We start from the raw sequence: 25,664 nt of genomic DNA, 5'->3' as shown, positions 1-25,664 counted from the left end.
ATGTGCTCTCCAGAGGGCGTACACCAATTAACTAATGGAAACCTCTAGAGGGTATTTAAACCCCCACAAATATGGTAAAGGGGATCTTGAGCCCATATACTCAGGCCCACTCCCACACTGTGGAATATACTTTCATTTTCAATAAATATCTATTTTTGTTGCTTCATTCTTTCCTTTGTTTGTGCATTTTGTCCAGTTCTTTGTTCAAGATGCCAAGAACCTGGACACCCTCCATCGGTAACAAGATCACCAGGCATTAGTTAGATTATCATAGGGGTGCACAACCTAGATCCCTCACATGTCCAGTTCACATAGGGTTGACGCTCCTATGAGAATCTAATGCGACGAAGGTCTGACAAGAGCTGGAGCTCAGGCAGTAATACTCACTTGCCCACCCTCGCCTCCTGCTGTGTGGCCCAGTTCCTGACAGGCCAAGGACTGGTGTGTGTCTGCTGCCCCTAGGTTGAGGACCCCTGGTGTAGCATATGCACGGGTCACTCAGGCTTAATACCTAGGATTGGATGGTGCCAGAGAAGAACAAGTTCTGTGTAGAGGTAGACACTTTTTTCCTGGTATAGCTTTCTTCTACTGGCAAAATTATACATTTTGGCTGCATCTTGAATTTGCAACAGAAAAATATTGGTTAAAAATTTCTCCCACACAGCCTCTCTCCACACACACACACACATGCAGACACACACATTTTAATCTACTAAGGCATAACAACTAACTTTGCTAAGAAAGAAGCTCTTTCATTTTCAGAACTTTGGATTTTATGTGTAGAATGCCCTTTTTCCTTCTCCTGATTGATAAACTGCTAGTCATATTTCACGAGTCATATAACTCATCCCGTTAGTGTTTCTACTTTGTGCTGCCTTTAGCATACTATAAAACTTTCCTGGGGTAAATGTCTGAGAACAATGTTTTACATATCATTTAAGGTAAAAATAAGTCACTAATTGGTCTGAGGTGAACTTCCATTATAAATGATGACAAAGCAAAGATTTAGGCAGTTGGCATTTTGATGTTGTGGAACAGAAAATTCCTGTCAAATTGATTCTATTTACCATTTTTCAATAAAATATCTGCTTAAAGGACTTTGGGTTATGTTTTGGTTTTCAGAGTTTTATTGATAGGGGATGGAAAGAGAAGAATTTTGAAGATAGAGAAAATGTGTAATGCAGTAATTTGAATAATGCCATTTCTAGACAGCCAGGTTGGTGTGGAATGTTTGAGATCTATGTCCATAACTTTAAAAGTAGATTCATCAGATTTGTCTTTTTTTTTCCCAATGAATTTCAGCTACAGAGAGTTGGGCTAACTAGTTTTGGGGCTTTGCCAAGTGAGTGGGACAGAGAGGTAGAAAAATGTGATTGCTCTAGGTCTATTTCCAAGAAAGTATTTTTTTTTTTTTTTTTTTGAGATGGAGTCTCGCTCTATCACCCAGCCTGGAGTGCAGTGGCATGATCTTGGCTCACTGCAACCTCTGTCTCCTGGGTTCAAGCGATTCTTACAACTAAGCCTCCCAAGTAGCTGGGATTACAGAAGCACCCCACCACGCCCAGCTAATTTTTTGTATTTTAGTAGAGGCAGAGTTTCAACCTGTTGGTCAGGATGATCTCGAACTCCTGATCTCAGGTGATCTGCCCACCATGGCCTCCCAAAGTGCTGGGATTACAGACGCGAGCCACTGCTTCTGGCCTGAGAGAGTGAACTCAATGAAAGATAATTGATTCAATCTTAAGTAAAGAGAAGTCAGAATATGAAGCAGTTTATTGATGGTTTAATAAGTGGTTGGGGTCAAAAAAGCAAAAGGCTAAATGACATGGGATATTTGTAGGAGTGAAAATAATACAATAGGCAACCTGGAAGGATAGGCATCTATGGTCATAAAACAGGTTGCTCAGAAGAATATGACTGTGAAATAGGGTTGAAATGGAATAGGCTGACCTCTAAAGTCAAAAGGTTACATGTGTGTGAGACCAAAATGTGAAATGGAGGGTATGTGTTCCTTCAGAAATAGTGGCGGTAGAAAAGGGCTAGTTAATAAAGACATCAAAACTGAGGAGGAAATGTTGGGAGATAATCAAAGACCCAACTCAAGGGTTAGAGGTAGGCAATCTCATGATAAAAACCACAAAGGTGCTGTGTTCCCAAAGGAATGTTTAGGATAAGTAATTTGGAAATGGCAATGAAAGCAAGGAAGATACATACCTTACCTGCAAGCTCTGGAGTATATGATGCAAAGAGAGAAAAAAAAATTCTCCAATTGAGAGTGTTATGGGATAAATAAATCATCAGATCTTGAGTCTCCACTAGAAACACTCAGAGGAATCATGAAGGATATAAGAATTTAAAAATAAAAACATTTTATTGTTAAAAAATAAACCATTAATTCTAGAATGTAGTGCAGGGCAAAGGAAGTTGGGAAACTAGGTCAGATTAAACAATATGAAACAGCAGAGTAATGAGACTCTGGATAAAAATGATTGAGAGCTTGATCTTCTGGGAGTAATTAAGATAATCAAAAAATTAGGTATGGATAAATTCACTCTTAAGATATTTGGCAGGTGAGGTGGGAGAGTAGGACAGAAACTGATCTCTCCTCTACTTTATGGTAGTGTGATGGCCAAGAAGTACACAAAGCTTCTTCTGTGGAGTCTTATCTTGCTTCTGTGAAGTTTCTCTAGGCTGAAGGTGTCGTAGTATTAGGGAGATGTCTCTCCTGGAACAAGAGAATGCTTTACTGTGAAATGGTACCATAATGGTTGAAGTCATGGTGCATAATTGCAGTGACCTCCATCTTTATAATGTGATTTTCTCTGTCCTTTGGATGGTGGTGGGATGAATATGAAAAACATAAGTAATTTTAATCAGATATAGAGTAACCTACAAAAAATAAGCAAACATATATAAGAATTAAGTATCTTTACATTTAACCATTGATCTTCTTTCAAAAATAAAGCCCTCTATTTGGTAGATAAAGACAAAATATTTTCATAAAAAATATAATCCATATTTAACTGTTTTCGAATTATGTTTTTGCTTTTGTAATACTCAAAGCACTGCTTTGATGAGTTGCACGTTAGTTTTAGAAAATGATTTTGTTTTTACTGATCAATGTTTTCCGATTTTAAAAGCCCACAAGAATACATTGCAAAGTAATAAAAAGCTATATATCTGTGTATGTATGTATGTGTATATATATGCATGTGTGTGGATGCGTGTGTACGTATACACACTGCTGACATATGTAACATGTAGGTGACTGCATGATACAGTGTAAGCACTGTGGCAATTCTTTGCTATTATTATTTAGAATTGTTGCTGCCTTTATTATTATTATAATATACTATATTGACTTCTAGATGTTTAATAGGAGTTATATAAATACTGATCATTTTTTAAAAGTGTCAATTCAAAGTAAGTTAGGAAAAATAACTTTGAAATGCAAGATGTATCTGTAGCACACTGGGTTTCTAATTTATTAGAAACCAAATATTAGTACATGTCTATTTAAATTGATGCATAATACTGGTATAAAGCTCTCCATATAAAATTACACATATCATTTCTTCATTAGAAAATTGTTTTTGGGCTGGGCATGGTGGCTAATGCCTGTAGTACCAGCACTTTGGGAGGCCGAGGTTGGTGAATCTCTTTGAGCCCAGGAATTTGAGATCAGCTTGGGCACATGGCAAAACCCCATCTCTACAAAAAAATACAAAAATTAGCCAGGTGTGGTGGTACATGCTTGTAGTCCCAGCTAGTTGGGAGACTGAGGTGGGAGGATCACTTGACCTCTAGAAATCAAGTGATCCTCCCACGTCAGCCTCCAGAGATGGCACCACTGCACTCTAGCTTGAGTTACAGAGTGGAAGATCTTAGCAAAAAAAGAAAAGAAAGAAAAATATATTTTTCCAATTACAAAATTAGATTTTAAAATTTTAATTTAAATTGTTTAAGTTACTAAATAGAGCTTAAGTAAAAACACTAAGTGAAGAAAGTTAGATAAATGATTACAAGTTACAGTTTTTGTTTTTCTCAAAGGCAAATAGCACTAATCCATAGTAGTCTATTGTTTGAGAGTAAAAGACTGTAATGTGGATTCAGTAATTTGTAAATAAATATGTTAGTCCGTACTCTTGAGTTGTCTGCACCAGGCTCCAGTAAATTTATGGTCTTCTAGGAAATAGCAGATTAGTTCAGTGACATGTAGGGCAGCGTAGACAATTGAAAGCAGTTGAGCAGAAGGCATGCTATAACATGATAATAATAAAATTTACTTAATTAGAATATATGAACACTGATGTGCTTGATCAAAAGGTCAAATAGCCGACTGTGTGGCTTCAAACTGACCACCTGGCAAATTAAAGCCTGCCTTTCAGATGCAGATTTCTGCAGAAGAGAAGTTTAATATTGGCAAACATTTTGAAAGTGGGCAGGGAAGGTCTCATAATTAGGGGAATTCTCTAGAAACTGATTTTGCATTACATTTGACTTGAGTTATGAAAAATTCAATTGCTCATATCAGAGAACAAAGAGACTAATGATGAAGATATTACAATGAGGCTGTGCTATATCCTTCCCTTTCCCTGTAGGTAAAACAGAAAAAAAAAAAAAAAAAGCCCTTGCAATATTACTAATATGGAAAAAGTGAGGTAATGTATTTTTGTTCTTTTTTTCTCTGTTTAATTTTCAAGATATCACAATTTATAGTTATTATTCCCTCACATCTCTGATCCTATACTCAGCAGGTTCTTAATATACATTCCAGCTTCCTTCATTCCAGTATTTCAAAGCTTGGGGCGACTTAAAACGGTAAAATAAAATAATTCTCCCCCTCAACCACCAAAAAAATACATTAAATTAGGCTTCATACCAGGTTGATAATTTTAACAAATTTCTGATAATTTGAAATGAGCAAAAGAAAAAATTTGCCAACTCAGCTGAAAAAAGGAAACCTGACAGAAATAAAGAAAGGAAATATTTCCTTGCCCAAAATGATTAAAGGGGAGATTTCCATGAAATGTTAGCACTTTCTATGTTTTCTTTTAGATATTTTGATAAAGATGTGTATACATCTCATCATATTCACCAAAATATATGTGCAAAGAGAAAGAGGTATCGGTGACTCACCGATATTTTTAAGCCATATATACAGCGAAACCTGTTACCATTTATGTTTATCCACTATTGACCTTGAAGTGGCACTTTGTGACAACTTTCTAAGATTTGAGTGCCATTTTATTTAAAAATGTAGATGTAATATTCCTCTAGGCAGAAGATTGTCTATACTGTATAATGGAAGGCATCATTTCGGTGTTTGATAAAGGTTGAGAATAATGTGGGGAAAAAGTCAAATGAGATTATTTTTTCAGTGTAGTCATATAACATGTTAAACGATAAACATACTGAATGTAGACATATAGAACTAATTTGTGCATAAGATATTAAAATCAGCACAAATTAATCCTTCAGTATTTAAAAATATTAAATTATAAATTAAAGAACTTAAGTTCCAAATAGCTTTTAAAATTGTAGCTTATATATGGAAAGGGATCCCTAATGAGGTTTGTGAAGAATTTTTATCTTTTTTTATTTCAATTTCTACTAGCATTGCACTTAAAATTTACTGAAATTAATTTAAATAATCTGTAAATAATGCAAAAAGATAATTATAATTTTTTGTACAATTATTTGTGGTACCATAGTGGAATTTACAATGCTCAAAAATATATTTCAAGAAAGCTTGAGTATTTTCTACTGTAAGAAACAATAGAGTATAAATATGTGCTTCATAATTTCTTAGTCTAAATACTGGGATACATAATTACTAGAATAAAATCTATTTTTTTTTACTATTTTCTAATTCATAACTAAAAAAGTGACCTTTTTTAGTTGCTAATTTGGAGGAATGTTAGCATTTGTTCTATATATTAATATTCACATTTATATTTTAACTAATATATTCACACTTCTCCAGTTATTTTACAACTAGAAAATATTTGTCATATTGATGTATATATTTTAAATATGAAAATATGCTAATTAAAATTAAATATTTTCAATTACAGTAATAGTTTGTAGCAGTATCAAGAAGTAAATAAAATGTAACTACGTAAGTCGTGAATATTTCTATAAATAAAATGTCTGGTAAACAAAGTGTTTAAACTGGCAGTTTTTTTTTTCAAAAATTTTTAAGGTCTTGAATTTGTTCAGAAAGGATTCATTTTTCTGCTGGCAATTTGTCTTAGCATTACACACTATTAATTGAAAGAACACTTTAGATATTGTGAGCCTGGACCACAGACTCCTTGTTATATTTTACTTTCCAAAAAATCAGGCAAAAAGAAAAGATAAATGGAATGACATATTTTTGGGAAATAAATTTTTTGATGTCAGATATAAATATGAATGCCAAGTGTATTTGGAAACTGGGCATAATTTATATAACAAGTGAATTACATTAAGACTTATTAATTGAGTTCTGTGTTAGAGTCCTAAAATTTGTAAAAATAGTTATTTGCGTAGCACAGTATTACTATAAAGAGGCTCTGAACACAAGCCTGGATAACATAAAAGTGTTTTTAAAAATTGCCCTTTCACTAACTAGTCTTGGGATATTGGGAAATTTAGTAGGCTTTCCCAGTCCTTATTCTTGCTCTTCTGGATAATACGGAGATTACTGCAAAGATTATGAGATACAGTCAAGTTTTAAAATTCTTGTTTAATTTTATGTAAGCAATAACTACTTCTATTTTTTCCAAGGGAAATAATCACTAAAAATATTCTAAAATGTTGCCAAGTATCAGTGTTTCCAAGAGTCTAATACTTGGCACCTTTCATCTTGTTTTAGCATTATACTAGAGAGCTTAGGTCATCATACATTTTGGCAAAATGAATATTGACTACAGTTATCAATTTCACCCCTGTGGTTCAGATTTACAATATCAAAAGAGTCCTTTCACTTAACATTGTACAATGCTAAAACAATTTGTTGGAAGAAAATTGAATGAAGCCTCTCTGTGGAATAGCCATGTAAAATTTTCTGAGCTGCGATTTACACAGATACGAATGCAAATACATATAGGAACAATCACGTCATTTTATAACAAAAACATAGATTAGAGTGTTGTTAAAGTATTAGTGGATCCTATAAAATATGATGTAAAATTAAAACTATGAACATCAGAATACTGTTTTAAATACTTTTGTCTAGGTAGCTTTGAATTTTTTTTCACATCTCTGAGTTTTTGGTCCCTCATTTGTAAAGAATACAGGTTAACTTAATAGATTCTGATAGTGCATACGATTCCCTGTTTCTATAATTGTTGTGTCTTTGTCTGTTTGATAATCTTTTCTTTTATATTCATATGCAGACTCACTCGTGTGTATGTGTGTGTGTGTGTGTGGGTGTGTGTGTGTATGTAAAAACAAAGAGGCAGAGAGAGATACAGAAGGTAGTTTTCTCTTTAAATGGTAGGGTATCAACAGAAACTCATACACGTAAAATTCCTTTTCTTATTTTGGACACTTCTGTAATATATATCACTAGAGATACTTATATATCTATAAAATATTTATTATGGAGTTTTGTAAATATCCATTTATATTTATACAAAATTATTTATCTAAACTTTTGTGTTTTATATTTGACCCAGTCAACAATGTTTTACATGATATATTCATGCTGTAGTATGTAACATTGATGAAACACAAAATAAAATATAAAAAACAAACAGAAAAACCTACAAGATTTACATCACAAGTAGAATACTTTAAAAAGTCAAATGTGTATTAGTTCCTGAGGGAAGCCTCCAACAAATTCATCAAAGATTATGGTCTCTAGCAGTAAATGCAATTAAATTAGAAATAAATAATCAAATGATTACTTTTAAAACATGTATCTCAAAAGTAAAAATATAGTATGAAAATCATTTGTGCTAAATGAAATACAAAGAAATTACAAAATAATTAAAATGTAAAGGAATTAAAACACTACAAAAACAACCTGAGTGACACGATGTCCCCTATTTAAGCGTGTATTAAAAACTAAGAACAAATATTAAAGATGACTTCATTAACTCATCTTGAGCTCAAGAAGCTTGAGTAACAGAATAAAATCAAATAAGATGAAATAAAATGATAAAAATAGGGACAAAAATATTTAAAGGAAGAAATAACACGTAGGATAGAAGAATAAAACAAAAATCAGATGATTGGAAAATGATTAATAAATGTCTACATGAACCTTAGAACTTTAGAACAGTTGTGAAAATAGTTGACAGTTAATAATTTATGTAAAAATATGATTTAGAAAGAAAAGCAAATTAAACTGTAATATAATCAATGGCAATTGCATTGACTCAGGCTGTGTTACTTGGCTACTGTTTAAAATTAAAGGTAAAAATAACATATGCAAATTAGATGTAGGTAGTATTAAATTTAACAAAGATAGGTTAAACAATCCAATTTGATTCCAGTGTTTGAAAGATAAATATTCTTTCAAGAGGCATTGTAACATTAAAGCTTAGTTAAGATGACCTTCCTTTATTTTCCAAAGTAATTTAGAATCATGGGAAATTAAATTTTCAGGAATTAACAATATTTCGTAGCCTGCTACTAATTAACATGATCAATAAATTTATAAATTAAAGTATACTTAAGATAAAATTTTCATGGCCTTTATATTAACTTTATAAAATATTCCACACAATTTTGTATCAAACTTTAAAATTGATTTTGCTCTTATAGATTATTATATCAAAAGAGAAAGAAATTCCTGACCTGTTCTTTTTTAATATTTTGGTATTTTAAAATTGCTTCCAAATGCATGAATTTCTATTGTATTAGAACAAACATGCATTAATGCAATTTGTTGGTTAGTGTAGTATAATGGAAGATACATTGAATACTTAAATGGTAACTATCATATAGAGTCCAGTGACTAGCGCATAGTAACCCTCATTAAATTTTTGCTTTTGTAAGGATCATACTAATGTTGGGCTAAAAAGTTGTGCCTATATGGACAAATTACTTAGTGCTATTCAGCTTTCAATTTCCTCATAACTAAAATTAAAAGAAATGACAGATATATTGACCCTTGCTAACTTTAGTTTGTAAAATTGTAGAAGTGCCAATTTTTTCTTTGTGCCTACTAGTGCACAACCACATTGTTCTGAATGTAGGACAGAAGAAGGATTGCTTTGATTTTCCTCATTTCTTGTGTCCATTAAAACCATGATAATTTTGCAGAACTAACGGTAGCAACAAGTTTGAGAGGGATTCACAATATAAGCATACTAGCCAGAATACTAGCCCACAAGAAAGCAAAATTGTTAAAGGAAAAATGCAGTGTGACCATTTTCTGCAAATCTATTTCTCAAAGACAAAGCTCTACAAAAAGTTTCCTTGCAGATGTGTTTTGGCTGCAGCAAAATTGGGCAAATTACTTTTCTCCCTTTCATCTGCTTCAATTTACCTTTGTAGCCCCTAATCACCCAACATAAACCAATTTAAGAGTGACCTGTTTTCCACTGCCCAGCCAGATAAAGTTTTATTTGGTTCTCTTCAACCAAATTAATACTGGATTCACATTCTTTCTTCCATATGTAGTATAGCTCTTTAGATTACCAATACCATAAGCTATCTAGAATTTCTGGTTCACATAAAAATTTATTTTTGCCAGGAGAATAATAGCTTTAGAAAAAGTAAAAACTTGTTCTAATTTATGTCCTAATTGGCCTTGCAATGGACCTAGCACACAATAGGAGCTCAAAGGCTAATGAAAGAAAGAGAGAAAAAGAGTGGGTGAAAACAGAGGAAAAGGAGAAATATGTAGGCCACTACTTTGGAGTGGTATTGCAAGAACAATATAATAAAGCAAAATAAGTAATATCAGTATATTAAAATTTGACATATAGCTACTGTTATTTCCTAATTATATCATTAGTTATCTGAAATTGTTTTCACATTTTTTGAAATTTAATTATTTTTTACTTTTTGATTTTGAGCAAAACCTCAACCTTACTATATCATACTCCTCAGCACTGAGGAACTCAACATTCTTCCCCTTTCTCCATAACTCACCATCTCCTTACTAAACACTGCCAAAGATATTAGTGCCAAGAAAGAAAACAATGTTAACTGATTAAGCATGTCTTTCCTAGAGACTATGGTGATTACCCCTATCAAGCCTCAATTGCCCTAAAAAATTCTCATCTCTATACAGCTAGCCGTACCTCTGGATTTGGCTCATTGTCTCATCCTACAGAGTTAACACCAGACCTCCCACTGATCCCTCTGGATCTATCTCTGTCAGATCTATCTCTAGATAGACATCTAGAACTCTAGCAACAGATCTGGATGTATCTCTAGATAGAGATCTAGCACTCTGTCAGCAACAAAATTTCTTATATCCTCATATACTCATAACCTCATATACTCTTTAGGGTCGCTTGATTTCTCTACTCAAAACCAAGTTGTCAAGCTGGGCATGGTGGCTCACACATGTAATCTCAGAACTTTGGGAGGCTGGGGTAGATATACATACATATATGTATGTACGTATGTTTCTCTGTCCTTCTCTCTCTCGCTATCTATATATCTGTCTGTCTGTCTATCTATCATCTATAGATACAGATGATTTCTTACTCTATATTTACTGCAATCACTTTTAGTTCCAGGAAGCATCTCTCCTCTGGATTATATCATTTTATCTGCCCTCTTCGCATGCATTCTTGCCTTTCTACAGTCTCGCTTTTGCATATGGAATCCAGTGTATCTCCAGTCAAATCTTATCAACATTTCTATCTCAGAATAAAATCCGGTATCCTTACCAAGATCTAGAAATTAATAGCTAATTTGACTCTGTGTGTTTTATGATTCACCCACTCACTGACTTTGTTCTAGAGAATCTGGCATTTCTTTTTTCTCCCAGTTTCTGAGAAAGGCCAAGCGTCTACCTCAAATATTACTTTGAGATCTGAAATCACTGTTACTTCTTTGTGGATTCTTCCCCCAGATATAAGCTTGGCAGTTACCCTCACTCAGTTATCTACTCAGAGATACTTTACCTCACAGAAATCATAGACGTTGAGGTCTAAAATATTTCCAGGGAAGAGTGATAGACTGAGCTTCACAATTGCTAAACAAAAATATATAGTTTGAAATTGCATATAAGTATTAAAAACAATGTTACTAAATATATGTGTTAATTAAATTGTGTTTTTCTATTTTACTCAGAACTTTTTCTCTATACTGCTCACATCATTGGGAAAGATATTAAGAGCATTCATTAAAATGAAAACACACTTAACTTCATTTATTTTGGAGGGATAATTAATTATGTCTACAAAGTGGGTAAAATGCCAATAATATCTTTAAAGAAAAAGGAAAACAAGGAGATCCAGAGCATCTCATCAGAACATTATTCATAGTAATAATGTTGTCAATAGCATTTACAAAGGGATGTATATTAAAGAACTGTTTGGAGGAGCTTCTGTTGTCTATCTTCAAAGGTTTCAATAGTGACATTGCATGTCTTTTGGAAAAATCTCTCAGTGGTCTAGTAAAGCATCTTGGCATGAAATAGTTTCCCTATAAAGCCTCTTAAATTTTCTTTCACTCTATTTTCACTGGTTTATGTCTAGTTCTTGCTCATTGATTCAGACAACATATGTTAATGTCCATCAATAAACATTCAATGTTTTCTTTTAAATGATGATATTTTGCATGTCTCCTAAAAGTCCCACATCCAATTCTTTCTCCTGTAATTGGCACGCACAGTTTGCTGAATTGTTTCACTTTAGGGTTTTACCTTTTCCAGAAGTCAGTCTCCTTTACATAAAAAACAAAAGCAAATGCAAACAAACACTCCACTGTAAGTTCCTTAAGATACACCTTCTTTTTTTTTTTGTGAATAACAGCTCCTGGTTAAAACATTATCATTTCACATATTTGAGGATTGGAGATAATTAACTATCTCAGGGAAAATTGTAGTTATTTCATTTGTTCAGAAAATTTTAGAGTGCTAGTTTAATGGTTACTATATAATTGGAAATTATTATTTTTCTTATGAAACGAAAAAGGAATTTGCATTTATTCTTACTATGCTTCTAGTAGCTCAATTTTAATGTAATAAACTGAAAGAAACAAAAAATTAAAGCACACGTGAAAGAATATCAGAAGAAAGGAAACAATTGATGAGGAAGAATTAGATATAGCCCATATTAAAATAGGCTATTTAATTCTGTAGCTGAAGTGCAATTATTTAGATTTTGTTTGGAGTATTCATCTCAAGTAATCTGAATAAACTTGTCTAGACTCATACAAGTGATAGCTTTGGATTTTTCAGTCCTTTCCATTTACTTAGAGAAAATATGAATTAAGTAGGGTGTTTGGCTATTTGGGAGCCTGCTTTGTTATTGATGATGATGATGATGTGAATTTTGAAGTCTTTTGAAACTGAAGGAATACCTGACCTAACTAATTTGCCAGTATCTATAATAGCTTTATAGGTGTTGTCAATGTATTTGTGTTTTGCTCAATAAAGGGTGGTATAAAAAAGGTTGGTGTTTAGTTAGAGTAATTTAATTTAGTTGTTGCTCTTTTTTAAAACAAGTCCAAGTGTCAATGGCTTAAGAATATAAAATTTTCTTTCTTACTTACATCATAATTCAAAGCTAAGGAGAAACTCAGTTTGGTATATATCCTCCCAGTGTTGATCTAGAAATTTATTCTCCATCCATCTTTGACACTGTCATACTAAACACCTGGCTGAAGAAACATCTGAGGATAGAACAAGTTGTTTTTATGGACCAAGTTTGTAGATGAGTCATATCAATTGTACACCATATTGCATTGAACAGAGCCCAGGTACAAAGTCCCAACATAAATGAAAGTGAGGCTATAAAATGAATTTGTTCTGTGTGCTTGGAAAGAAAATAAGAGAGTAAACTAGACAGGATTTTATAAAAGATAATGGAAATTATCTTTTATAAAAGATAAAAGATAATGAAATTATCTTTTATAAAAGATAAAAGATAAATGGAAAATTTATCTATAAAATGCCATATTTATAACTATTAATTTATACTTTTGTATCTAATAGTTATACACAAATAAATTCCAAAATATTTTTGTTGGGAAAATAAAATGTCTGTGTTCCTATTACAGTCTGGGTGAAGGCTTAAGATACTGAACTAAAGAAAGTCTCCTAAAACAGAAATAGTGTATTTGAGAATGTCAGGCCTCTGAGCCCAAGCTAAGCCATCATATCCCCTGTGATCTGCACGTACACATCCAGATGGCTGGTTCCTGCCTTAACTGATGACATTCCACCACAAAAGAAGTGAAAATGGCCTGTTCCTGCCTTAACTGATGACATTGTCTTGTGAAATTCCTTCTCCTGGCTCATCCTGGCTCAAAAGCTTCCCTACTGAGCACCTTGTGACCCCCACTCCTGCCTGCCAGAGAACTACCCCCCTTTGACTGTAATTTTCCTTCACCTACCCAAATCTTATAAAATGGCCCCAACCCTCTCTTTGCTGACTCTCTTTTCAGACTCAGCCCGCCTGCACCCAGGTGATTAAAAGCTTTATTGCTCACACAAAGCCTGTTTGGTGGTCTCTTCACACGGACGTGCATGAAATTTGGTGCCGTGACTCAGATTGGAGGACCTCCCTTGGGAAATCAATCCCCTGTCCTCCTGTTCTTTGCTCCACGAGAAAGATCCACCTACGACCTCAGGTCCTCAGACCGACCAGCCCAAGGAACATCTCACCAATTTTAAATCGGGTAAGCGGCCTCTTCTTACTCTCTTCTCCAGCCTCTCTCACTGTCCCTCAACCACTTTCTCCTTTCCACTCTTCAATCTCTCCCTTCTCTTAATTTCAATTCCTTTCATTTTCTGGTAGAGACAAAGGAGACACGTTTTATCCGTGGACCCAAAACTCTGGCACCGGTCACGGACTAGGGAAGGCAGCCTTCCCTTGGTGTTTAATCATTGCATGGACACCTCTCTGATTATTCACCCAGGTTTCAGAGGTGTCAGACCATGCAGGGATGCCTGCCTTGGTCCTTCACCCTTAGTGGCAAGTCTTGCTTTTCTAGGGAAGGGGCAAGTACCCCAAACCCTTATATCTCTGCACCCCAATCCTTTATTTGCACACCCCAAACTCTTATATCTCTGCACCCCGATCCCTTATTTCTGTGCCCTAACCTCGTATCCCTGTGCCCCGACCCCTTTCCTGCTTTTCTGGAGGGTAAGAACCCCCGAGCCTCTTCCCTCCATGTCTCTACTCTCCCTTTTCTCTGGGCTTCACTATGGGCAACTTTCCACCCTCAATTCCTCCTTCTTCTTCCTTAGCCTGTGTTCTTAAGAACTTAAAACCTCTTCAACTCTCACCTGACCTAAAATCTAAGAGTCTTATTTTCTTGTGCAATGCTGCTTGACCCCAATACAAACTTGAAAGTAATTCCAAATAGCCAGAAAATGGCACTTTCAATTTTTCCGTCCTGCAAGATCTAAATAATTCTTGTAAAATAGGCAAATGGTCTGAGGTGCCTGACATCCAGACATTCTTTTAAACATTGGTCCCTCTCTAGTCTCTGTTCCCAATGTAACTCATCCCAAATCTTCCATCTTTCCCTCCCACCTGTCCCCTCAGTCCCAACCCCAAGTGTTGCTGAGTGTTTCTAATCTTCCTTTTCTATAGACCCATCTAACCTCTCCCATCCTCCCCAGGCTGCTCCTCGCCAGGCCGAGCTAGGTCCCAATTCTTCCTCAGCCTCCGCTCCTCCACCCTATAATCCTTTTATCACCTCCCCTCCTCACACCTGGTCCGGCTTACAGCTTCATTCTGTGACTAGCCATCCCCCACCTGCCCAGCAATTTACTCTTAAAAAGGTGGCTGGAGCTAAAGGCATAGCCAAATTTAATGCTCCTTTTTCTTTATCCCAAATCAGATAGTGTTTAGGCTCTTTTTGATCAAATATAAAAATCCAGCCCAGTTCATGGCTTGTTCGGCAGCAACCCTGAGACGCCTTACAGCCCTAGACCCTAAAAGGTCAAAAGGCCATCTTATTCTTGATACACATTTTATTACCTAATCTGCTCCCGACATTAAATAAAACTCCAAAAATTAAATTCTGGCCTTCAAACCCCACAACAGGATTTAATTAACCTCGCCTTCAAGGTGTACAATAATAGAAAGAAGTTGCAATTCCTTGCCTCCACTGTGAGACAAACCCCAGCCACATCTCCAGCACACGAGAACTTCCAAACGCCTGAACCGCAGTGGCCAGGCATTCCTCCAGAACCTCCTCCCCCAAAAGCTTGCTACAAGTGCCAGAAATCTGACCACCAGGCGAAGGAATGCCTGCAGCCCAGGATTCCTCCTAAGCCGTGTCCCATCTGTGCGGGACCCCACTGGAAATCGGACTGTTCAACTCACCTGGCAGCCACTCCCAGAGCCCCTGGAACTCTGGCCCAAGGCTTTCTGACTGACTCCTTGGCTTAGCGGCTGAAGACTGACGCTGCCTGATCGCCTCGGAAGCCCTGTAGACCATCACGGTTGCCGAGCTTTAGGTAAATCTCACAGTGGAGGGTAAGTCCGTCCCCTTAATCAATACGGAGGCTACTCACTCCGCATTACCTTCTTTTCAAAGGCCTGTTTCCCTTGCCTCCATAACTGTTGTAGGTATTGACAGCCAGGCTTCTAAACCTCTTAAAACTCCCCAACTCTGGTGCCAACTTAGACAATACTCTTTTAAGCACTCCTTTAATTATCCCCACCTGCCCAGTTCCCTTATTAGGCCGAGACACTTTAACTAAATTATCTGCTTCCCTGACTATTCCTGGATTACAGCTACATCTCATTGCTGCCCTTCTTCCCAATCCAAAGCCTCCTTTGCGTCCTCCTCTTGTATTCCCCCACCTTAACCCACAAGTATAAGATACCTCTACTCCCTCCTTGGTGACCGATCATGCACCCTTTACCATCTCATTAAAACCTAATCACCCTTACCCCACTCAATGCCAATATCCCATGCCACAGCACGCTTTGAAAGGATTAAAGCCTGCTATCATTCACTTGCTACAGCATGGCCTTTTAAAGCATAAACTCTCCTTACAATTCCCCCATTTTACCTGTCCTAAAACCAGACAAGCCTTACAAGTTATTTCAGGATCTATGCCTTATCAATCAAATTGTTTTTGCCTATCCACCCCGTGGTGCCAAACCCATAAACTCTCCTATCCTCAATACCTCCCTCCACAATCCATTATTCTGTTCTGGATCTCAAACATGCTTTGTTTACTATTCCTTTACACCCACCATCCCAGCATCTCTTCACTTTCTTGGACTGACCCTGATACCCATTAGGCTCAGCAAATTACCTGGGCTGTACTGCCCCAAGCCTTAACAGACAGCCCCCATTACTTCAGTCAAGCCCAAATTTCATCCTCATCTGTTACCTATCTCAGCGTAATTTTCTAAAAACACACGTGCTTTCCCTGCTGATCATGTCTGATTAATCTCCCAAACCTCAATCCCTTACAAAACAACAACTCCTTTCCTTCCTAGGCATGGTTAGTGCGGTCAGAATTCTGACACAAGAGCCAGGACCACACCCTGTAGCCTTTCTGTGCAAACAACTTGACCTTACTGTTTTAGCCTAGCCATCATGTCTCCGTGCAGTGGCTGCTGCCACCTTAATACTTTTAGAGGCCCTCAAAATCACAAACTATGCTCAACTTACTCTCTACATTTCTCATAACTTCCAAAATCTATTTTCTTCCTCAGAACTGATGCATATACTTTCTGCTCCCCAGATCCTTCAGCTGTACTCACTCTTTGTTAAGTCCTACAATTACCATTGTTCCTGGCCCGGACTTCAATCCAGCCTCCCACATTATTTCTGATACCACACCTGACCCCCATGACTGCATCTCTCTGATCCACCTGACATTCACCCTATTTCCCCATATTTCCTTCTTTCTTGTTCCTCACCCTGATCATGCTTGATTTATTGATGGCGGTTCCACCAGGTCTAATCGCCACATACCAGCAAAGGCAGGCTATGCTATAGTACAAGCCACTAGCCCGCCTCTTAGAACCTCTCATTTCCTTTCCATCATGGAAATCTATCCTCAAGGAAATAACTTCTCAGTGTTCCACCTGCTATTCTACTACTCCTCAGGGATTATTCAGGCCCCCTCCCTTCCCTACACATCAAGCTCGAGGATTTGCCCCCACCCAGGACTGGCAAATTAGCTTTACTCAACATGTCCCGAGTTAGATAACTAAAATACCTCTTAGTCTAGGTAGACACTTTCACTGGATAGGTACAGGCCTTTCCTACAGGGTCTGAGAAGGCCACCGCAGTCATTTCTTCCCTTCTGTCGGACATAATTCCTCAGTTTAGCCTTCCCACCTCTATACAGTCTGATAACAGGCCAGCCTTTATTAGTCAAATCAGCCAAGCAGTTTTTCAGGCTCTTAGTATTCAGTGAAACCTTTATATCCCTTACGGTCCTCCGTCTTCAGGAAAAGTAGAATGGACTAAAGGTCTTTTAAAAACACACTTCACCAAGCTTGGCCACCAACTTAAAAAGGACTGGACAATACTTTTACCACTTTCCCTTCTCAGAAGTCAGACCTGTCCTCAGAATGCTACAGTGTATAGCCCATTTGAGCTCTTGTATAGATGCTCCTTTTTATTAGGCTCCAGACACCAGACCAACTTAGACTGTGCCCCCAAAAAACTTGTCATCCCTACTATCTTCTGTCTAGTCATACTCCTATTCACTGTTCTCAACTACTCATACATGCCCTGCTGTTGTTTACACTGCTGGTTTACACTGTTTCTCCAAGCCATCACAGCTGATATCTCCTGGTGCTATCCCCAAACTGCCACTCTAAACTCTTGAAGTAAATAAATAATCTTTGCTGGCAGGACTATGCTGAATCTCCTTAGGCTCTCTCTAATCAGATATCCTAGGTCCTCCCTATTCTTAGACCTTTTATACCTGTTTTTCTCCTCTTATTCCATTTAGTTTTCCAATTCATACAAAACCATATCCAGGCCATCACCAATAATTCTACATGACAAATGTTTCTTCTAACAACCCCACAATATCACCCCTTACCACAAAATCTTCCTTCAGCTTAATCTCTCCCACTCTAGGTTCCCACACTGCCCCTAATCCCGCTCGAAGCAGCCCTGAGAAACATCGCCCATTATCCATACCATCCCCCAAGATTTTCACGGTCCCAACACTTTACCACTATTTCGTTTTATTTTTCTTATTAATATAAGAAGACAGGAATGTCAGGCCTCTGAGCCCAAGCTAAGCCATCATATCCCCTGTGACCTGCAGGTACACATCCAGATGGCCGGTTCCTGCCTTAACTGATGACATTCCACCACAAAAGAAGTGAAAATGGCCTGTTCTTGACTTAACTGATGACATTGTCTTGTGAAATTCCTTCTTCTGGCTCATTCTGGCTCAAAAGCTTCCCTACTGAGCACCTTGTGACCCCCACTCTGCCCGCCAGAGAGCTACCCCCCTTTGACTGTAATTTTCCTTTACCGAAATCCTATAAAGCGGCCCCACCTTTATCTCCCTTCTCTGACTCTCTTTTTGGACTCAGCCTACCTGCACCCAGGTGAAATAAACAGCTTTATTGCTCACACAAAGCCTGTTTGGTGGTCTCTTCACGTGGACGTGAGTGAAATATTCAAATCTCAATTTGATTACTTACAAGCTGTATTAAACAAGATCCAAGCAGGAAAAAGCTTGAGATAAATGCTAAAAAATTGAATAAAGAGTGTTGGGTTAGAAATCTCCATGTATACACTGATAAGAGCACTAGTCAGCTTTGTTGAAGGATAATTTAATGGCAATCATGACTTGAAAATTAGAGATTATGCATTCTTTTTGGATATTTACAGACTTAACTCTCCCAGAGCAATTTGCTTACATTTTAGGGAGACTTTCACCTTTTCTCCAAAAAGTTATCATTTTTTTCCATCCCTGAGTAAAGATTTCTTTCCTAAAGGAGGACAGGCCAATGCATCAGCCCCCATGTGTAAGTTCTGAGTCTCATAATTTCTGGGATCTCCTTTAGTGGTGCAACCTCACTGTGTGAATAGGTGAACATTTGGCTCTTATCATCTCACCCCATGGAAAACTGTGACATGGGGAATTGATTCTTAGATACTCTGTGAATAATAAACAGTCGTATCCAAAGATCTCGTATTTCCTGTTAGGACTATTTATAAATGTATAGGAACTAAAATGGGCTTAGAGCATGGTCAATAACTTCAGGAAACTATCCTTTGGCCTATAGAAGCAGAAAGTAGGAGTGGTCACTACAAAACACAAAGAGTAGTACAAAAACTGACAATTAGGAGTTTGGGGATTAAAAGGAAAAAAATACTAATTCTACTTCATTTTCTTCTTTCATTTGGATCTTTTTCAGGTGTCTTGTTTTGACCAAATACAAGTGGAAATCAGAAAGCCAATGACTCCGTTGATGCTGTCCATAAAGTTGAGCTTCCTGAGGCACAGAACGTGCTACCAAAGGGTGGAGAGTATATTTGGAAAAGCGAATGGAATGCAGCACAGTTCCTATGCTGAAAGATGATATGCTTTATGCTTAAAAGATTATTTTATTAAACACATAAACTGCCAGCTATTGCTGAACTGTGAGATATGGCTCTGTGAGATTTGGCTGAACTTTTCCCTCAAAAATTCCCTGAACTAGAAATTCTTCTGCTCTAAAAACTCATTCATATCCAGAGTACAGATGAATTCTCCTATCTATCCATTTGTTTATCTTTCTTATTTTAAAATCACAATCACTTTTGACAAAACAAAACTTCTTTACTGTTTAGCACACACCCTATGGTGATTACCAATGTGTCACACTGTTGAATGAGGATGGAAGCTGTGAATTGCATCTAATGAACAAAATATGGCAAAAGCAAGGGGCTGTTACTCCCTTTATTGGGTTACACTATGTAAAATTCACTATTAAGCAGATGAATGAGGTAGACTTCCTTGCTGACTTGGAAGTTTTATGTTGCCATTTGTAAGAAGCCCTCTGAGAGGAACACATGACAAAAAACTATGGCCTTGAGGAGGTGTGTGCCCCCCACGCATAACCAGCAAGAACCCCCCCCCATAGCTTCCAGAATATAAATTATCCCAAGTACATGAATGATATAGAAAACAGATTCTTGCCAGTCAAGCCTCCAGATAGGAATGCAGTCCAGCAAACGTTCTTGATTGAAGCATTATGAGGGTTTAATCTCAATAATCTAATAATGATCAGACTACATTAGCATAGAACCAACTAAGCTGCATCTGGACTCCTGTTATCCTATAGTGTCTATAAGATAACAAAAGTATATTAGCTTAAGCCTCTAAGTGTGTGGTAATTCATTACAAAGAAGAAAAACTAGTATTAGTATTGACAATATTATTTTGAACATTATTTTTACAATGATCTCAGCTTATTGTGTGTGATCCTGAATTCCTCATTACCTCCATGCCAGTTTGCCATAATTCATTATATTTTATCAGGAAATATCAATATTAAGCAATACCATTAGTTCAAGTTAAAATAGGCTCACTAGGAAAAATATTATTTCATATAAATTATAAAATTTGGATATAAAGTATAAAAACAACCTCATATATAGATTTTGATATTAAAAATATGTTTGCTTAAAAGAAGAAGGACTCTATATTGCTGATTTTCTGAATTTGATTCCTTCTATGATGTAAACACTTGTCAAATAAATGGGGGAATGAGGAAGGATAGTATAAACATATGGCTTTATGTTCAGAAATTATGTATTGTCAAGCACAAAGGGAAGCTTTAAGCTAATTTAAATTATTCTTTACTTATTATGGATTATGTAAATTTATTTAGAAATTTTCAACACCTGAACAAAGATGCATTAACTGTAACCAATTAATCTAATAGCTATCACATTATATTGCTTACTTCTTTCATGCCATCAACTTAAAGTGTGTAAAAATTCCGCAATTTTTTTCCCCTCAGTAAAGCTGGGGAATTATTTTCTATAAGTATGGATTTAGTGGTCTCCCTTTAAATGTAATTGCATCCGAGCGAGCTTCCTACTATCTTTCTAGGCTGCTGCTCTTGTTGTGACAGTCAATGCTGGCCCTAATCTTATTGTTAATGTCAAAGACCAAGCGTGACAGCTCCAGACAAGATAGGCTCCAGTGAATGGCAGAGTAATCAGGCTGGAAAAGAACTGGCTCATTCATAAAGGATCAGACGCCGGAAAGTCGCTATCAGCATGTTCACATGTTTGCTTCTTTTCTAATACTGATGGCAGCTAGATCATTTAACATTGTGTCCTTATGTCAAAGATTATTTGAAATTTGTGTTATTCTAATACTCTAAACCAAACTGAATAAAAATGTTGTATATAACAGTATTATCAATATATAAAATTCAAAATATCTGAGGGCATTCTGTGAAAATATGGTATTTTACAAACTGTGCAAAGAATGTTCCTTCACCATCTCACACTTGTTTTTCTAAAATGCAATATGGAACAGTTTCTGTTCAAATTATAGAGGTGTATAAGTTTCTTTTTGTCTTTATGATTTATATTCTATTTAATAATGACATAATTCAAGCAATTAAGTAAAATTTATATTTTATGCTCCAAAAGATAAGAACACGTTAGTCAACTTAGTATATTGTACATGTCCAATAAATGTTAAGAACATGAAGAAAATCTAAGTAGTAATATTTTATTTCTGTGAAATATTTTATTTTATGATATGTCTTTTTAAAGGGGTAACAGCATTTAAATTTCTTTTTTTTTTTATTATACTTTAGGTTTTAGGGTATATGTGCACAATGTGCAGGTTTGTTACATATGTATCCATGTGCCATTTCTTAAGGAAAATATACATGACATTCAAGTGGTTATATTGTGTGTTTCTAAGTTTCTTATACAATACTTTTTGAAAAATGTACTGTATCTTATTTTAAGAAATTTCACTATATGTATATATACAGTTACATATATAGATGTTAAAACAAATTTTGCAAAAGATACTTTATAATATTTAGCCTCACTTCAATTTATCAGGAAAAGAAACACATGAATGGTCCTCCAGTTACTTAAGAGCTCAGATTAAGTCCTTAAGTGATAGTATATATATGGTATGTATAATAGTATAAATATACCATTAAAGAGAATGTTAATTGCTCACTTTAGATGATATACAGAAAAAGATGTTCTGTTTTGGGTAAACGTTTAATAGATTTTTAAAATACCTGAGGGATGTATTCAGTATTTGGGGGATATATGGCTAGTGAAAACATACACGGGAAAATGATTGTCTTGTAAATTTTAAGAACAATAAACTTATAGTTTTGCTGATATACATTCCAATGTTTATAATAATTAAATCACAATTTTTAATAATTTCCCATAACTGCCTGATGAGCTAGTAAAGAAATATTGGTTTATATTAAAATACATTTGTATTTAATGTATTTATTTTTATATTTATAGTGTATAAATTTTAAATTTTTATTTTTATGTAATTTTTATTCCTCAAAAAAACCACCTATTCTAGATACGTTACCATTATATAAAACCTGGATTCAAAATGCAGATTTTTTAAGTTGTATTTCATAATTATTGACTGTAATCAGTAATAACAAATCTTTCAACCAATGGACCTACAAGAATTAGTTTTTAATTGATCTTTAAAGGGGCTGTTTTATTGGCAGAGAATAAGATAGGGCTAGCTCTCTCCTTCCAAAAAAAACACTAACTCTGTCATGGAGTTTGTTGGGGTCCCAGACTCAGGACCTAATTACACCTTAAAAGCCTCATCTCCTAATACCATCCTTTTGGGTGTTAAGCTGTCAATACAGAAATTTTGGGGATGACACAAATATGCAGTCCATAAGATGCAGTATGTGTACAGTTGCAAAAGCAGGACAGTGATTAATGGAAGAGTATTGCGTGAACTAGTCATTTTTCTGCCATCTTCCCTCAGCTCAATTCTGACACCAACGAAGCAATGTGGATTAATGTTTTGTACAAAAAAAGAATGAAACCTCAAACACCCTGCGTAACTCTCATCTTTCTGCTTTTCTTCATCAGAGTTTTCCATGAAGTGGAAAGCAATTAATACTTCCAGCAAGTACCCTCATCCAATGTGAGAATGGGAGCTGGTGTGCAAATCTGCAGAAAGGCCATCAGAACCTCTTGTACTTCAGACCTCTTGTACCTCTGATCCACATTCAGAGGTCTCAGGAGAGTTGGGTCACAGTGGTCTACAGCAGTAGCCTCCCAAGCAAGACACCTTCCTATGATTCTTCCATTTTCTCTGTCTCAAACACTTGCACCCTTCCTGCTTCCTCAGATCACCTCCAGACAATCCACTATACCCAACTTCTTTTCACAGACTTTGCTTTCAGTCACTGAAATATACAAATATAAAGGTTCTTTCTTTCTTTATGTAAATTATACAAGAATAACAATGATGAAAGGTGTTCAAGAATAAGGTACAATATAATTCTGATCAGAGTAGCATGTTTCCCTAGCCCTCATCTTCCCAAACAGACACGCTACTTGTCAACATTTGATACAGGTAAGAAACCCTTCAGTCCTTTAAGAAGTTTGTATTGCACTTTCAATGTGTATTGATATAAATTCTTGGTCTTCTTTTCTTTTTCTGAGAAGTCTGACTACATATTAGTTTGCCTACAATACTCCAAGTACCCAGAAAACAAATCAAAACATTTTAAAAAGCCGTAGGTTCCTGATTATTGATTCTAAGGGTGAATTGAAGGCTAATTTGCCAGGTGCACCATCTCCACTAATAGCCATCCCAGTCCTTACATCTGCCTGAAGTGCATTCTTGTAGTGTGAGAAAAACTAGGCTTCCCCTTAGAGGGGTGCATGGAAGGTGAAAACAGACATGAATTTCTAAAATGTGAAAGAGATTTTTTTTTTAACTCTAGTAAATTAGATTCAGCAGAGACCATGTATATAATTTAAAGTTTCTTGCTCAAGTAGCATACTTAAGTAAATAAAAAGATTATGGGAAATTTTTCCAAATTGGGGCCTGAGATTGGCCACTTCTCACACTTATTTAGGTTGTGCATATTACGATTTCAGAATTTGTCATTCATGTTGTAGTATTTAAAATGGACCCCACGTTATAATAATTTTTTTTCTGCACACAATACTCACCAACAGTTCATTACACTTTTGCCTGAATGTGAAACATTGATGCCAGATGTACATCGTTTGTAAACCCACTGCCTAAACCATGTGGTTTATAAATCCTATTTACCTGTCAGTTTTTATACCTATGTCTCATCTCCACTGTTTAGAGAGAAACTTTGTGACATTCAATCTTTAGTAGAGCAAGAGAAAGTTGCAGTTGTGTTTTCACAAAAACCATGCATTCAGCCTTGGAAAAAGTAGTAAATAGATCAGAAAAATTCTTCTCTCTTTTGTAAGGCGAACTAAGCTGTTCTCCAAGACTCTTTGATGTAAACTGGAGGATAATCTCTCTGGAGTTATCCCTGAGCCAGCTTCTGAGCACTATCAGCTCTAAGATTTAAGAGCATTTCAAAGATTCACGTCTGTGATAGAGGACTGAAGGTAATAAGGAAAATATCTGATCATTGCATGGCATCACATTCACTGGATATATAAAATATTTAGACTATTGTCTGAATTTTAGTTTCATTAAATTTCTATCGCTTTACAATTGAAAAAATAAACAGCTGTGGCCTGGCCCAGGGAAAGAGGCCTTCGTAAGTTTGGATAGTCATTAAACAGTAGATTGACTCATCTTCATGTAAAGTTATAAAGAATTATACATTATATTTTAGTTGTTTTTTCAGTGAATTTGTGTGTTATTCTTAGACCTGAGGGGGTCAGGTGGTTACATTATTAATTATTTTTTACTAATAGTACATCATCAGAAATATATCTTTAAAAAACTGAAGTAATTCTGGTGAAGCATACATAATGACTGATATTCCATATATATGTAAATTATATATATATACTAACATATATGTATGTGTGTATATATATTTATATATATACTAATTCTTACAGATTTTTTTTGTCTTTGTGAGAGTTAGGATTTTCTCTATATAAAGATCAGATGGTCTTTTAAGAGGATAATTTTACTGGTTCCTTTCTAATTCAGATGTCTAGTATTTATTTTGTCTAAATTGTGGCTAGGTCACTCATTACTATGTTGAGTTGGTAGCCTTGTGTTTCTGATCTTAGAGGAAAAGCTTTCAGATTTTCATCGAGTATGATATTAGTTATGAACTTTCCGTATATGGTCTATACTTTGTTAAAATATATTCATTCTATTTCTTGTTTATTGAGAATTTTTATCATAAAAGAGTGTTGAGTTTTGTCAAACGCTTTTTCTGTATGTTGAGACAATCGTGTCATTTTTACCTTTTATTAAATATGCATATGCATATTTAATATGAACTATTCTTGAAACAAAGAACGAGAGAGAGATAGAGAGAGAGAGAGAACAGGGGAGAGTATCTTAATATATTTATATATAGAGAGAGTAGCTGGATGAAAGCTGGTATCTCCTACTC

The sequence above is a fragment of the Symphalangus syndactylus genome, chromosome 15, assembly GCF_028878055.3.
Source record: "Symphalangus syndactylus isolate Jambi chromosome 15, NHGRI_mSymSyn1-v2.1_pri, whole genome shotgun sequence".
Classification (NCBI taxonomy): Eukaryota; Metazoa; Chordata; class Mammalia; order Primates; family Hylobatidae; genus Symphalangus; species Symphalangus syndactylus.
The sequence above is the reverse complement of the archived record's forward strand: the minus strand, read 5'-3'. Positions refer to the sequence as shown.